This window comes from Diceros bicornis, chromosome 34 (genome assembly GCF_020826845.1).
Source record: "Diceros bicornis minor isolate mBicDic1 chromosome 34, mDicBic1.mat.cur, whole genome shotgun sequence".
In the NCBI taxonomy this organism is placed as follows: Eukaryota; Metazoa; Chordata; class Mammalia; order Perissodactyla; family Rhinocerotidae; genus Diceros; species Diceros bicornis.
The window spans coordinates 36,046,767-36,064,337 of NC_080773.1; the positions used below are offsets into that span (position 1 = coordinate 36,046,767).

Here is a 17,571-nt window from a genome sequence, read left to right on the forward strand (position 1 = left end):
GTTTGGACCGTAGGCTCGAGGCGGGACTTCCGTCGTCGCTCAGGCGGCGGTTATTTTGGCTGCTCTTGGGTCTGTTCATGTCATCACAGCTTCAGGAGTGCCGGGTCGCGCCCAAGGTGACAAAAGCGGGAAGACTCGAGTGCAGAGGTTGTCCCTACTGCACAGCGACTTGTTTGTAGGTCAGTGGCGGTGGATGATGGCTGTGCCCGGGTCCCCATCCTTGTCGCCCGCCGCTTACGACCTCGTCCACCCACAACTCCGATGGCGGCGGCTGCGTTGAGGGGCCTGGCTCAAGTAAAAGCTGCGTCGTCTGAATCCTCACCCAATCTTACCCCACTCACGTCCTAAAGCCCCGAGTGCGGGGCGCCTGATCACGTCACTACTGTCCAGATCCTTGTATCCAGAACAGTGGGGAGCCTGTGGGTGGGGTCCCCGTACCTGAAAGCCGTTGTGATGAGGTGTGGGAGTGTTACAGGCAGAGGGACTGCTCTGTGTAAAGTCTTGGAGGGGCGATTGATCCAGGACCATTCACACCTGGAACGCCAAGGTGAGGAGTTTTACCTTGATTCTCAGGACCCCATGGAGGATTGGGAATAGAAGAGGCACAGAATCTGAGTTAAGTTTTTCAAAGTTTTCCAAAAACTGCTCAGAGTTAGAACAGACTGGCAAGGGGCTAAACACTGATGCGCAGGAAGTTTGAGTCCTTGTGAAAAGTCACACGTCTGGTAAGAGTTATGTGAACGAAACCGGGACCCCTCTTCCTGGTCTAACAGGCGAATCTAACAAGCAAGCTGCTTAGGCTTAAAGTCAGTACAATAAAAATCCATGCTGTCCTGTGAAGCAGCCATGCAGGCCTCATAAGCCTGTGTCTAAATGACTGTGCAACCCCTCGTGTCATGACTGAAGAGGCCAGCAGGATGAATCAGCAACAGGAAGAGATAAAAAGTACCTTGCTCTCACGTTGCCCAGCTGCATTTCTTAGAGGTTGAGGGAAAAAATAACCACCATGGTCTTTGCCTCCCTCAACACATAGATAATAACCCACATTACAAGCTTTGTTTGACGTATAACCCAAAAGCTCTTGTTATCTTTGAAGTATCTGACTATTAGGTGTGTAAGCCCTCTCCTGCATGTACACTGCTTTGTTAAAAAGTGTATAAACTACACTGAAACCTGTAGACCTCGAAGCAGTTCCTGAGAATACTCTTGGGCTGTTTCCAGAGACTCAAGTTCCTTGCTTGCATTATCAAATAAACTGCTTCATTTAACCTTTACCTAGACTCATTATTTCCATCAACAGCACTGAAGAGTGAGGCCCAGTGATAATCCAGTCATCTCAAAGTCACCTGGCTCCTTGCCTGGGCAGGGGTAAAGTAGGCCTGAGCCCATGGTGCCCTGCCATAGTCAACTGCCTCTCACAACCTCTGTCTTCACACACATTCCCATAGCTACAGAAGAACTGGTGGAGTCCACACAGGTGAGTGGAGAGTGTTTCAGGCCCTGCTGATGATGGCCCCACCCTTTATCTCTGGGCTTGTTTTCTGGGGCTCTTCTGTCCCTCTTCCAGGCCTTGAGCCTGGGGACCCTGAACAAGCCCCCAGCCCAGGTTCATAAGTCCATGCTAGCGGTTATGTGAAGTGATCCCTCTTGTTGGCAACCAATGCAGTGGTGGGTGGAAGGTTGACCCAGGCAGAGGTACCACAATGTGGAAATTCTTGGAGGTAATGCTGAGCTCATTTGGGGAACCACATAGTTCCTTTTTTTGTCATGGAAACTGAGAACTGGGGTGTAGGATTTTTACCTGGAATGGCTCCCTGAGATGTGTGGTGTCTATTGTGGAGATGATGGGAATGATGGGAGGGTTTGGAGTAGTGGAGAGCAGTGATCTGACCCGGGTGTCGTCAAGCTTCCTGTGTAGGGAGACAGTAGGAAGTCTGGGGAGTAGGTTACTGCAATAGTTCAGGTGGGTGTTGATTATGGTTGGACCATTGTGGAGGGCGTAGAAATGGAAAAATGTTTGAATTCTGGATTGCTTTTTAAAGTAGGGCTGCCTGGATTTTCAGATTTTAAGAGTGAAACAGAAACGTAGAAATCAGGGGTGACTGCAAGGTTTAGCACCTGAAAGGATAGACGCTCCATTAACTAGGATGGTAAAGTTGGTAGCAGAGTAATTATCATTGGGGGTATCAGGAGTTTTGTTTGGGTGTCCTTAAAAGACATCCAGAAAAGAGTCTGAGATGTTTCAAAGACAATTAGTGGAGTCATCAAATGGGTAGATGGCCTCACAGGTCTGAAACTCAGGGGAAGGTTTCAAGATGGAGATATCCATAAGGTAGTGGCCAGTTCTTCTCTGGGGTCTAGCTGTGGTTCATAATTGGAAGGGAGAATCCTCATCTTGATAGTAATGGTATTAGTAGCCCAGGTAGGGGAGGCTGGGGCCGTGACTGGGTCTCACACTTGGGCACCCGGCTGCTCATGGTGGGCATCACAAACAGGTGTGGGAGCAAAGTGGCCATGTTAAGGGTGTGAGAGAATGGGTGATATGGCAGGTGGCCAAGGCTTCTAAGTGATGAATGGACATGAGACTGCTGTGAAGGCATAGGAGTAATTGATGCAAGATGACAATGAGGCCAGGACTAGTGCTTATTCACCACGCTTTGACTCACCAGAATTTTATTGTCACCCTTGGTGTGTTTGAGGAGTTTTAATCCAATGGGTGCATAAGTTTAGAGGCATAAGTGTCCATCTAGGAGAGTCACTGGGCCTGGGGAGGAGGGCCACTGGGACTGGCCTTGGAATGAGGGTTAAATGAAGAGAAAAAGGCTGTGACTAGTGAGAGGACATAAAGTGCAGCACGTGTGGAAGAGAGCTATGGGTATCAGATCTGCAGGTGGTTCTGGGTGGCTGAGGTTGAAGCAAGGAACAGAGTCTGGCAGAGAGACCTTTAGAGCAGGATTCTGAGCTACTGATGGTAGCAGGGACCATTGGAGGTCTGGGTAGGCCTGCATCCTGTTTGAATTAGCCAAGCACTCTCTGGATGCCATGTTCCAAGTAACATGTATGGAGGGTAGGGACAAGGTAGTGGCAGCGGGAGTGAGACTGTGTGAGACAGGGAGTGTGAACTAATGGCCCCAGGGCCTTGGAACTGAGGATATGAGGGTAAAGGATGAGCCCATGTTTGGCTGGGTCTGGGAGGCATGATCTGGGGAACCCAAGGGAATGGCCTAGAAGAGGTGATATGCCCTACAATCAGGCCAGAATTTAGATGTCTTCTCCCTGCCCTCCTGCCTGTTGCTGTGGGCAGTCACAGTGGTCATGATGCCTTAAGGAGAGAGTGGGCATTGGGGCACCAGTGCTTGGTATCTCCTTTGAAGTGGGGCGATGGGACTAGGGTCACGGGGTGGATGTGTGGGTGGAGGAACTTGGAGTCCTATGAGAGAAGCTGATCATGGAGTGAACTGTCCCTGTCTTGGCAGGTGTGTGTGACCTTTGAGGATGTGACCATTTACTTCTCGCAGGAGGAGTGGGGCCTCCTTGATGAGAGTCAAAGATGCCTGCACCACGCTGTGACACTGGAGAACTTTGCACTTATAGCCTCACTGGGTAAGGCCCTCACAGCTATCCCAGTGTCCTGGTCTCCATCTGTCCTCTTTTCCCCCAGAGGCAATGCTGCCCCTTCCACAGCTGGACTGTGGCTCTGGTAACTTCCCTACTTTCTTGGCATGTGTGCTGTGGGCGCCATCACTGAACTGTGTGCATTAGTCAGAGCTGTGTGCACCCCCCAGGCAGCCCTAACTCCTGCTGCTCCAGAGGGTGTAGGGGAGAGTCTAGGAGCCAGGAGTCTTGGAGTCAGTCTTCTGCATCTCACCTGGCTTGCTCTCTGCCTGTCAGGTGTCTATGTCCAGATCCAGGCACCATAGGTCTCAAGTTCTGCTCTCTTCTTCTAGCTGGCATTTCCTCGTGGCTGTCTATTTCAGGAATTGCAGTCAACTTCATGATCAATACTTATATGGGCCATTGGATGTTCTTGCCAGAACCTCCTTCAGGGTTTTTTTGTGATATTACTTTTCTTTGCTGTCATCTCATCTACTGAGTTGCTCTGGGCCTGTGCTGGCCACTCACGTGCCCTGTCTTTCCCTAAGGACTTGCTTTTTTCAAGTCCCATGTAGTTACACAATTGGGGCTGCAGGGAGAGCTCTGGTTGTCTCACAGGGTGGACATGGCAAAATGGTCTCAGGGGAGGCCTGGCCCTGGTGAATGGCACCCAAGGGACATGACATGACATCAGGGCTGTGTTCATATCATACCAGGAACCTCCATGTGTCCACCAGTGTTTTGGTACAAATGCCACTGGTCACAAATCATTTCAACACTTTCTTCCCCATAGTTGACACTTTGCTGATTTGTTATTTCTTCTGTGATGTCCAGCCCTTGGCTGCCCCACCTTTCTGGCCTCTGTGGCTCAACTGTTCCTCTCACTGCCCCCTCTGCAGGTTTTCCACCATTGACCCACATGTAACATGAAGTGTGCACATATCCTTACATAGTCCTTGAACACCAGCTCCTCAGATCCAATTGGATTTCCCTGGGCCTGAACACCCCCAACCTTCTACACAGCACACACATGTCACCAGCAGACAAGGTCCTGCTGAAGGTGTGTGGTGAATTCTGGGGATTCAGGAGCTGCTCAGAGATAACTATATGACCACCATAAAATGCCAGTAGCTCAAGCTTGTTTGCAAAGAAGCGAGTTGGAGATGCTGCCTTTCCCTGTGCTGCACCTTATCTTTGTGTCCTTCATCAGTGAGGCCTCCCTCATTCTGCAGTCTTTGGAGGCCCAGCACGGCCAAGCAGCCCCTTTCTCTACCCTCATCTTCAGAACAATCCTATGGACTCATTCCTGGTGTGTGTGTGATGGGGCTTACCCCTCCTTTGAAACTGTCCCCACAGGATTTCAACTTATGGACATGACTGAGTGCTGACACAGAGAGGTTAATGTCATTGAAAGAAGAATTTATTACTTACAGTTGCAAGAGAAGGGGAAAGCCACACCATGCAGAGCCACCTGGGGAAGTACCCAGTGGTCAGGGGGCCAAAGCAGGCCAGAGGAGGAAACATGAGTCCACAGCCTTTATTGGGGTTTCTGCAGAAAAGAGAGAGCAGGGCAGGCTGTACAGCTTGGGATTGGCTAGTTCGGATAATTTCAGTGGGTTGTGGGGCATCTGGAGTGGCCTTAGTTGTCTGGTCCCTGGCCCCAGGATAATTGGGATTGAGGAATATTGCCTCCTGGTGTGTCCAAGCTAGAGAGAAAAAGCAGTTTGGAGTATGGGCCCTGGACTGACTAGTTTGCATAAAAGTAGCGTGCTCCTGTGTGAGCCCTTTGCTATCTCTAAACATTGGCTGGTCCTGGGAGGGGCAGTCTCTCCCAGGCCAGCAAGACTTTTTAGATGTCAAAACATCATTAATACAGAAAGTTTTTAAAAAATGATTAATGCACACCTGCCTAGTCAGCGTGCATTTCATTAGCATTTCCTTGCTTTCAGATTGCTGGTGTGGAATGGAGAATGAAGAGACACCTTCTGAGCAAAGCGTTTCTGTAGAAGCTTTGTCCCAAGTCAAGACATCAAAGCCAGGTCCATCCACCCAAAAGACTCATCCACCTGAGAAATGTGTCCCAATTCTGAAAGACATTTTGTACCTGGCTGATCTTCCTGAGCAGAAACCGTACTTGGTTGGTGCATGTGCAAACCTACACCAGCTTCAGAAGCATTCCAGTGCAGAGAAACTCTCAAAAAGGGATGTGGACAGGGCCTCACGTGTGAAGAGCAGCAGATTCCATATGTCAAGGAAGTCCTTTACCTGGGGGGAAGTTGAGAAGGACTTCCCGGCCACATTGGGCCTTCTCTGGCCTGAGGCCATGCCCAGAGGTGAGAAGCCCAACAAACTCACTGAGTGTGGGGAGACTTTTTACAGTGGAAAAAGTCATTACATGTCAGGAGAATGTGAGAAAGCTTCCAGCCCCAAAGACACTCTTGGTCACCATCTGAGAGTCTGCACTGGAAAAAGGCTTTATGAATCTAGCAAATGTAGGAAAGCTTTTGGCAGCAAGTACTCACTTGTTCAGCACCAGGCCGTCCACACTGGCGAGCAGCCTTACTAGTGCAATGAATGTGGAAAATCCTTTAGCCAGAGTTCTAACCTCATTCAACACCAGAGACTTCACACTGGAGTAAGGCCTTATACATGTGGTGAATGTGGGAAATCCTTTAGTAAAAAAGCCACCTGTGTGGTACATGAGAGAGTTCACACTGGAGAAAGGCCTTATAAGTGTGACAAATGTGGGAAATCCTTTAGTCAAATCTCCCACCTTACTACACACTGCAGAACTCACACTGGAGAAAAGGAGAAAAGCCTTATGAGTGTGGTAAATGTGCTAAATCCTTTAATCAAAGAACCTCCTTCATGGTACATAAGAGAGTTCACATTGGAGAAAGGCCGCGTAAGTGTGGCAAATGTGCAAAATCCTTTAGTCAATGCTCCCATCTTCTTGAACGCTGCAGAATTCATGGAGAATGGCCTTATGAGTGTGAGGAATGTGGGAAAGCCTTTGTGTACAGATATAAACTTGTTCAGCATCAGAAAACTCACAGTGGAGAAAGGCCTCATGAATGTGGCTAATGTGGGAAATTCTTTTGACAAAGCTTCAGCTTTGTTGAACACCAGAGAATTCACACTGGAGCAAGGCTTTATGAAGGCAAGAAATGTGGGAAATTCTTTAGAAAACACTGTAGCCTCATTTTCCATCGCAAATGTTACACCAAGGACAGGCCCCATAAAGCAAATGTGGGAAATGATCACCTCAAGGTCTAACATTTTTTAACATCTGAAAGTCCACACTTGAGAAAAGCCTTAGAGTGCAGGGAATGTGTTGTCTCTTAGTTTGCTATAAGGACAATAGAGAGCTTTTCTGAGAGCCATCTGCCTGATTGAACCTCATTCTTCCAAACATCCAGAGGGGTGAAATTCTGCATACATTCCAGGCATGTGTGAAACTTTCAGGAACTATATTCCACATTCTAAAGTTCCTGGGGCTCTTCCAGATTTATATTACTGCCAGGATCTCTGGTAGAAGCCATCTCACCTCTATCACCCTGTACCCATTCATCGGGTCACCCTGATGTACCTAAGGCAACACACGTGTCTGTGCTCTCTCATAGTCCATGGAGGAAATGTTAAGTAGTGTGAGCCCTTAGGGGGAATTCATTTCCTTTCCTGACTGATTAAGGCATGAATTTGCTCCAGTTTTGGTTAAGACAACCCAGTCTGGATTTTGGTAGAGGCTTGGGGATAAGGCTTACCTTCTTCATAGAAATTATTGGTCTGGTTTGTGCACTAATAAAGGCCTTATTGTTTAATCTACCTGTAATCCTGGGAGTTTTATTCAGGCTGAGTGGAAAATGGAAATGGGCTGGGTTTGTGTGAAGGGATGGACGGCTTTTGTAAAGGGGGTCCCAACTATGTGTGCCTCAGCAGGGACACTGTAATGGCAGAGAGTAGTTCTCATTCCAGTTTTGGCCCAATTTTCATTGCTGCCCAAGACCTCCTAGGTACCAATGCAGGATGTTTTAGTCCTAATTGGTGACCGTTCTGGGTTCCTTTATTTTTTCATGAGAACAGAGGTCACCTTGAGGAGGAGTCAGTTGTTATGACAAGCTCCAGTGCTTCTGGGAATATCAGGAGTTTATTCCATTGTTGGCAGAGGATATCACATAATGCCCAGCACTGTTGAGGGGAAGTTTTTCACCAGGTTCTACCAAAAGCCATGCACCCTGATGTCCATAATTCCATAGACTGGTGTCTCTTGTAAGATTATGGGAGCCAAGTGTGAACCATAATTGGTACAGAACTGAGTGTGATTAATAGGTAGAGGAGAAGCCTGCAGCAAGCTAGATGGGATGTGTCTCTAGTAAAAGTGCATCCACAAATCTTCCAGTGACTCGCTGTGTCTTGGTTTATTATCCACAACACATAGACAACCACATGATCTCCATACACTAAGTGTGACAAGGCATGCATAACCTGTCTTGGACAGAACAACCCTTCTCATCATCCTGCTAGCTTGATGCACTAATGAGGGTCAGAACAGGGAGCAGGTGCACAACATGGCACAACCTGAAGGCTCACAGGTTGAGTCATTGCATGCGAGTGCCCAAGGACACAAGGGGGAATATAATCAACCAGAGCCCCTGTAGCGGAAGCCTTGACTCAAGAGGGACTCTCTACATGGGAATCTTTTCTCTCAGTCACAATTACGTTATGTCCATAGGCAGCATCCGCCTCCCCCTTGAGGCTGTCACAGAACTCTGCCGTCAAAATTCATCAGTGGTTTGGGCCTAGGTCTCTCTATACCCTTTGCAGTGACCAAGCAATAGGTTCTGATCTCATCCAACACCGGAAGGCCTGCTTGCTGCCTCTGACTTTCCAGGCATGGGTGACTTTCCAGGATGTGACTGTGACCTTTACCTGGGAGAAATGTGGACATTTCGACCTGGCCCAGGGGGACCCTGTACCAAAATGTGATGCTGGGAACTGTGGGCTCCTGGTCTTGCTAGGTAAGGCCACACCTCTGTCCTCTATGGGCAGAGCTGAGGCTTCCTCCGTGATTCCACCCTTTGGTTCAGGTCTTTGGCCCTCTACCCATGGCCCCTGTGTGTGTTGTGTTCTGGTCTCGCATCCTTTTGTCTGGTCTTCCTGTGTCTGCATCAGGGATCATTAGTCCTTCTAAACACAAACCCTCATTCCAGTTCTCAGCATATTCTGGACTCAGTCTGAGGTCCTTATTCCAGATTCCATAGGCAATAACATGATGGATCCAGCCTGGTTGGGCCAATTGTCCCCACCATCCTATTGGCAGAGTCATGAGTGATAGACAGCCCTCAGAGAAGAGGCTGAGTCAGGCAGCCTTCCCTGGTATCTTCCTAAACAACACAATCTCCATGAGAAGGTGCCTGGTGCTAGCACTGTCCCTTGTTTGCTGAGGCCTGGGACCTCTGCTGGTCCAGGAGATGATTTTGGAGGTTGCCCAGACACATCCTCAAGTGGCATAGGTGGACACCCTGAGAGAGCCAATCCTTTTTCCCTTCTCTTTCCCTCCAGAATGTTTTCAAGAGGAAGTCTTGGCTCAGTTCCATGCGATTGATGTCACCCTAACTGTGGCCACTTTCACTTTTCTGTGAAGGAATAGCTTCAGACTCACAGGTCTCAGCAGGCAATATAAGCTTGCTGGGATTTGATGATACTGTTTTGATTTCACTGTTCTTTTGAGGGTAATTTTCCATTTGTGGCCAAACTGGTTTTCCCACTCAGCAGAGCTTTTCAAGCTTCTCTCTTTCTCTCACACTCTACATCCAATCCACTGAAAATCCTTTAGGGACTGAAAGACATAACTTCAGGATATATCAAGAATCTAATGACGTTGTTTCCAGTACTGCTACCACTGTGATTGCAGAGCTCATTTTCTCTCACCTGGATATCTGCACTAAGTCATCCAGCTAGTCTTCCATGTGCTTCTAACCTTATCTTTCTTCCATTACTAAGCCTGCCTTCTCTACATATCTTTTTTGTGTGTGTGTGAGGAAGATTAGTCCTGAGCTAACATCCGTTGCCAATCCTCCTCTTTTTGCTGAGGAAGATGGACCCTGGGCTAACATCTGTGCCGATCTTCCTCTACGTTATACGGGACACCACCACAAGCGGTGCGTCGGTGTGTGCCCAAGATCCAAACCTGTGAACCCTGGACTACCTAAGCGGAGCTCACGCACTTAGCCGCTTCTCCACGGGGCCAGCCCCTCTACATTTCTCTTTTTTTTTTTTTTAATAAATTTTTATGAATTTTTTTTCGTTTGAAACATTACTGGTTCTTTAATGTTTTATATGGAATGCTGCCACAGCATGGCCCGACAAGCGGTGCATCGGTGCGTGCCTGGGATCCGAACACCGGGTCGCCAGCAGCAGAGGGCGCACACTTAACCGCTATGCCATGGGGCCGCCCCCCCCAGTCTACGTTTCTTATTCAAGCACTTAGCATGATGTTCCAGTCCCTGTCATGACTCCTCTATCAATTTGGCTAAAATGAAAAATTCTTCTAGTGGCCCACAGTGCTTTTTGGGATCCAACTTTAGCTTTACCATGCTCTTCCCACTCAGATGCTTTCTGTTGCATTAGCTTTCATACTTTCACTGCAACATGAAAGGTCTGCACTGGCCCATGGCATTTGTTCTAGTTGTTTCCTCTCTTTGAAATACAGGCTCTACAGAAGATACACACAAGACTCACTCCACATTCTCCAAGTCTTTCCTTAAATATTGTTTTATCAGTGGAGGGTCCCAAGCAACCCTCTTTATTTCCCCGGCTTTGTTGAGGTCTAATGGACAAATCCTCCTTAATATCACAGTCTATCTGCAATCTCCTGCACTTCTCATCATTGTCATTCTTTTGTCTTTTCTATTTCAAAGCACCAGTCCCCTTAATAGATATTGTATCATTTACATTCATTTTTATTATCCTGATGAATATCCTTATGTGATTATAAGCACCATGAGATAGAGTTTGTTGCCTCTTTTGTTTACTGACACATTATACACACCTGATAAAAAGGCTAACACACCACATATGCTCAATAAAAGTTTATTGAAATGATCAAAAAATGTGACACTACTGCTATGCTGTTAATCTTTACTACACCGGAAATGTTTTCTTAATTCTCCTCTTGCTCTACATTTCCCTCAAATCTGGTATTTTTAAGTGTCCATGGGGATTTTAAAACATCACATTTGGAAGAGAAACCCTCAGGATAGCCAGGAACCCAGAATGCAGTCTGGTTACTTAGTTACCTTATTTCACAGAACTTACTTCCCAGTCCTTTGCTCACCTGCTCTTGAAATTTATCTCAGTAATTAAAGATGCTTTCTCCCTGGTATTTCTGCCACTTTTTATTGATAACATTATTAATAGATTCAAGGCTTTGTACATTTCACAAACTTTTTCCAGAGATCATCTCGACTCCTCATGTAGATGCGATCTCAGCAATTAGAAGTAAATGATAATCACTTCCCGGAAAGAGAGGAGATCATGGATACACAAGCCTTTATCTCAGGGCTCAGATGTTCATTTTCTGTACACGCATGGATGCTTCCATGACAGACACCATCCTGGCAACAAATGACAATTTGATAAGTAACTACTATTCCCAGATAAGTGTCAGACTATGGGAAAGATTAGAACACATTATGGAAATCAGAAAGAAATACTACCTTGAAAATCAGTTCTGCTTGGTTGAGTTGGACGTAAATGCTGACAGAAAGGCAGGGGGAAGGTTTTCAAGAGACCCAGAGACATAGGTCCCTGTTGTCTACTTGGTTTAGGGCTGCCTGATTTCTTCTCCGTGTTCTCTCTGATAGCTTGTGTGAATCCATCTTTCATTTCTGACAAATTCATTGACTCCCACAGCATCTGCTCTAAAGCCCTCACCACACATGAAGTGAAGATCAGGAAGAGAATGTGTTTAACTCACAGCTACTGAATGTTCCTTTAGTCATTGTTGGCAGATACATATTTTTTTTTTTTTGTCTTTTCAAAGCATAATTTGCTAGTGGAAGTTGGTAGGAGTATTTCTCCAAAATTTCTTTCATCAGTGCAAGAGATGATCACCTTTCCCAATTAGTGAACTGAAAGAGTCACATAAGAAAAATGTGACTGAATGTTTGCAAGTTTCAAATGGTAAGAACAGTCAGGGAGGTGAAAAATCTCCAGATATAAATGTTACTGTGATATAGAAGCATGTTATGTATGTACTTAACATGTTAATTCCATTAACATCTCACCTCTCTCAGTATAAATATCTCAGATACTTTTTGGTTCTTAGTGTACCATTTAGAAGGTCTTAAATGGTTTGGTTTAACCAATATTCAGACGAGAAACACTCTGTGCTAAGCATCTTCATATCCCTTTCTTAGTTATTTTCTTAATTAAGCCCCAATTATGCTCCTGCAGAATCTTCTTAATCAGAGGAAGCTTAAGAGCTTTTATTTGATCTTGAGTGACTGCCATTCTTAAGCATTAGCTGTGTTCAGTAAGAAGAGCAAATTTTGGATTTACAAGCCCCTCTTGTCTCTCATACAAGCCTTGTTCATTCTCACTCTAAGATGGTCTAACTGTTTTTAACTTGAATTTATTTCCTAATTTCTCTTAACAGTAGTTCGGTTTCTTTCCTTATAATCCTCGTTTTATTTTGCTTCATCGGTATAATTTCTTTGTATTACTGTTCTACTAATCATTTTCTCTTTCTTTCTGTTTAGTTGTAAAGGTTATTAGAGGGTCATCTTGGCTGGGCACTGAAGCCATCTTGAGGTTTCTACTCCCCCAATTCTTCTGTGGTCTGTTGTACTTCTTCTCTCTGCACCACTGCTGCCTCCACTTAGCCCTCACCCTCTCCACCTGGAATATTTATTTAAACATGACCAAAATGTCATGAGTGGCCATCAAATGCCAGGTATGTGTTAAATGCTGGGACTACAGCAGGGTACAAAATAGACACAAATCCCTACCTGACTAGTAGTCCTGAACCCCCTCAGCTTTTGTTTATCTGGTAATGTCTTTATTTATCCCTCACTTTTTTTTTTTTTGTGAGGAAGATCAGCCCTGAGCTAACATCTGCCAATCCTCCTCTTTTTTTTTTTTTTTTTGGCTGAGGAAGACTGGCCCTGGGCTAACATCCGTGCCCATCTTCCTCCACTTTATATGAGACACCGCCGCAGTATGGCTTGACAAGCGGGGTGCGCGCCCGGGATCCAAACCAGCGAACCCCAGGCTGCCGCAGCGGAGCGCACACACTTAATCGCTTGTGCCACTGGGCCAGCCCCTATCCCTCATTTTTTAAAGAACAGATCTGCCAGGTATAGAATTCTCAGGTGACAGTTTTGGTTCTTCTTTAATCTCTACAGGGGAAAGAGGGCTTGGAGCTCACTAGTCCCCCATTATGCTGCTGTCACTCCCCACAGAATATTTTAATTGAAACTCTTTTAGTTAAAAAAAAACTGGGGATAGCAATCTGGATTGGATGACCTGGTAACACGGTAAAACTTTGGTCAAAACTAAGAAACAAGAGCCCATGAAGTTCTTGCCTTTTCCTTTTTGCACATCTGCCCACGTGCCATTTCTTTTAAGATGTTTTTAGAAACAACATATATGTAATATAAAATTTTGAATATTCATGATTTTACTCAAAATATTATTATTGAACTGTTTTATATTTATTATAGTCTCTTATTTATTGATGGAGAACATAGTCATGCTGACTTTCGTTTTCATTGGAAATAATGCCTCTTTTTTGGTTAAATCTAAAATTTGGTACACTCATTTATTTCTTTAGTTTTGCTTTCATTTCTATGATTATATTTTAAACTATTTTGTTATCATATACATTCAGGCACTATAATTACATAATTCTAAAACAAAAACAAAACAAGATACATTCTGAATGATGTAGTTTTGTCCTTTCTCCTCTGTCTTCTTTCCTCTCCCCACCCTATAGGTGCTCACTTGTATACACTTTTTATTTATTTTTTCATTATAAACATATAGAAATTCATAAACTATATGAATCATTCTCTCTTTCTTGGAAAAATTAAGCTAATTGCACATAGCATCCCAATGTTTACTGGCAATTTAGGTCTGCATGGTTGAAAGAACTTACTCCTCCCATCCATGGCTTCCAGCTGCTCTCTTAGGAGGTTGCACCCTGGTTTATTCATCCATGTCCTATTAATTGATGTTGGGTGGGTTTCAATCTTGGTTATTACCAGAAATGCTGCAAAAATAGTTTTGTGCTTATGAAAAAAATCTGCTTTTAATATTCATATTAAATTGGAATAATTGTTAGGATAGCAAACAAATTTCCCGGCTCTAATGAGAGGTACTCAATATTCTATTATATTCTCTAGAGTCCTCTGATTGCAATAAAATCAAACTCCAACTTTCCCTTTAAATTTAAAAGTAATGATTTTTACTAATCTTGGGGGCTGGCCCTATGGCGTATCGGTTAAATTCAGCACTCTCCCCTTTGGCAGCCCGGGTTCACAGGTTTTAATCCTAGGTGCAGACCTACACCACTTGTCAACCATGCTGTGGCGGTGACCTGCATACAAAATAGAGGAAGATTGGCACAGATGTTAGCTCAGGGCCAATCTTCCTCAGCAAAAATAATGATGATGATAATAATAATAATAATAATGGTTTTTACTAATCTAAATTTGAGTATTAATTTCCTCACTCAGACTGGCACTGGGATCCTTGCAAATTTCTCACTCCTTTATCTTAATAAATTCGCTTTGGTGACTGCATCCATTCTTGGATCCACTGACTTGATTCTCAGTCACCTGGTCATAGCCAACTCCTTGGTGCTTCTCTCCAAAGGAATCCCTCAGACAATAGCAGCTTCTGGATTGTAATATTGCCTGGATGATTTTGGATATAAAGTTCTTCTATTTACAAAGAGTGGGCAGAGGGGTTTCCCTCAGTACCACCTGCCTCCTGAGTGGCTTCCAGGCTGTTAAGCTTTGCCCCAATTACCACCTGTTGCACCTGGGATGTAGACTCAACTTTTCCTGGTCATCTCAACCTGCAGAGGGTTCCCTACGTGTGGGTTGAGCACCTGCATGAACCCTGGACCCTAGTGGGGACTGTTGCTGACCCCTTTACTGCACACATGCCAGGACAATCTCGGGACCAGCCTGAGACAGCAGGAAGCAGCCAGAAGACAGTAACCATCACCAAGAACTCCTGGACTCCCATGTCTGAATGCTGCCCCAACCATGGTGACCCAGACTTAGCTGAATCCTAAGGCCATAGAGGGCATCCTCATCTTCTTTTCTCTTGCATTGTGCCTACTATAATCTAATGTACTTTTAAATTAGTACCTCTTCTTTCATGTTTCCTGTCTGTTTTCCATAAATAGTCTAAGACTCCCAAGGGCAGTTTGTCTTTCTTGTTCCTGACTTGTCTCATGCACCTACAATAGTGCCTGATACTTAGTAGATGCTCATTAAATATTTATTAAAGAATTGGATAAACATGTTAGAAAACAAAATTTAACTAAGTAAATTTGAAGATCTAGTTGGCTTTATTAAACGATTCATAAATCAGGCAGCATCTCATTTTGCAAGCAGAGAGATGCTTGGAGGAGTTATACAAAATGGAAGGCTTTTATAGAAAGGAGGGTGGGTCAAAGAAGTCATCAGCAAGAGATTGAAAGTTATTCAAAAGAAGTCAGTCAGCAAGGAAATGAAAGTTCATTGTAGTAAAGAGTTCAGGTGATGAGAGCTTCTCATTGGCTGAGCTGTGGTGTTTCCATTGGCTGGGCTTGTTGCTGGGCAAGAAGAAACTCTTCCATCCTCCTACTGGAGTAGTAAAGCAGTTGTACTTCCTATTTGGGGATGCAAGGTACATCTCTTTCCGTTGAGGTCTGTAATTGAATCTTCTTCCTGTTGGGGTCTGTAATTGACAACTTTCTGTTTGGGGTAATTGACAAGGAGTGGTAGGCCATGAGAGTTCCATCTACAAGCCTTCCCAACTCCAATTTTAGTTGAGGTTTCCTTTATTAATTTTCATAGTTCCCCTTTTTTGATCAATATCTTTCTCCAAAAGCATCACTGATCAAGAGTCAGGTTTGCCAAATTCAGTAGACTTCATCTATTGGTATCAAGAAGGACCTTTTCTGGGTGTTGTGTCCATGTTGGAGGGAAAGTGCATGGACTAGAAACCACTTGAGCCACATTTGAATAACAAGGAAAAGTAGTAGGGAGAACTCTCAGGCACTTCTTATTCAAAGTCTATATTTTGTCAAGGTTGTAAGCATTGGAGATCAACTCAAAGTGCTGAGTTAGCATCATCATATTAGGCATGTCAATTTTTACAAAGGTTTGACAAGCAATAGGTACAAGCAATAGAACTTAACAAATATACAGAGCAGAATTAAAAACAACATAATACAGATTAATGGAACAGAATTTAGAGCCCAGAAATAAAACCACACATCTATGGATAGCTAATCTTTGACAAAGGAGCCAAGAACTTACAATGGAGAAAGGAAAGTCTCTTCAATAAATGGTGTGGGGAAAGCTGGACAACCACATGCAAAAGAATGAAAGTAGACCATTATCATACACCATCCAGAAAAACTAACTCAAAATGGATTAAAGGCTTGACTCTGAGACCTAAAACCATAAAACTCCAAGAAGAAAACATAGGCAGTACGCTCGTTGACATCGGTCATAGCCGTATCTTTTTGAATACCATGTCTCCTCAGGCAAGGGAAACAAAAGAAAAAATAAACAAATGGGACTACATCAAACTAAAAACTTTCTGCACAGGAAAGGAAACCATCAACAAAACCAAAAAACAATCCACCAACTGGGAGAAAATATTTGCAAATTGTATATCCAAAAAGGGGTTAATTTCCAAAATATATAAAGAACTCATACCACTCAACAACAAAATACATGAAGAACCTGATCAACAAATGGACAGAGGATATGATGTGATATTTTTTCCAAAGATTTACACATGGCCAAAAGGCACATGAAAAGCTGTTCAACATCACTAGTTATTAGGGAAATGCAAATCAAAAGTACAATGAGATATCACCTCACACCCATCAGAGTGGATATTATTAAAAAGACAAGAAATAAGTGTTGGAGAGGATGTGGAGAAAAGGAAACCCTTATACACTGGTGGTGGGAATGCAAACTTGTGCAGCCACTATGGAAAAAGTATGGACATTTCTCAAAAGATTAAAAATAGGAATACCATATGATCCAGCTATTCCACTTCTGGGTATTTATCCACAGAACATGAAAACACTAATTTGAAAAGATATATGCACCCCTATGTTCATTGCAGCATTATTCACAGTAGCCAAGATTTGGAAGCAACCTAAGTGCCCACCAACGAATGAATGGATAATGAAAATATGGTGTATATATATACAATGGAATACTACTCAGCCATAAAAAAACCAAAATTGTGTCATTTGCAACAATATGGATGGACCTTGAGGGTATTATGCTTACTGAAATGTCAGAGAAAAACAAATATTGTATGATTTCACTCATATGTGGAAGATAAACAAAAAAAATATAGATAATGAGTACAGATTGGTGGTTACCAGAGTGGCAGGGGGTGGGGCGAGGGTGAAAGGGGTAAAAGGGCACATATGTATGGTGATGGATAGAAATTAGACTATTGGTGGTGAACACGATGTAGTCTATACAGAAGCCAAAATATAACGATATACACCTGAAAATAAATAATGTTAGGAACCAATGTGATCTCAATAAAATAATTTTAAAAAACAAATTAATTTTAAAAATTAAAAACAACATGGGCCCAGCCCAGTGGTGCAGCGGTTAAGTGCATGCACTCTACTGTGGAGACCCGAGGTTCAAAGGTTCGGATCCCGGGCGTGCACGGACGCACCACTTGTCAAGCCATGCCGTGGCAGCACCTCATATAAAG

At 44.2% G+C, this 17,571-nt stretch overlaps 1 pseudogene; it reads left to right on the forward strand.

The window, feature by feature from the left end:
* On the forward strand, positions 1 to 7,399 carry LOC131397511 (zinc finger protein interacting with ribonucleoprotein K-like; annotated as a pseudogene).
* The last annotated feature ends 10,172 nt before the right edge of the window (positions 7,400 to 17,571 follow it).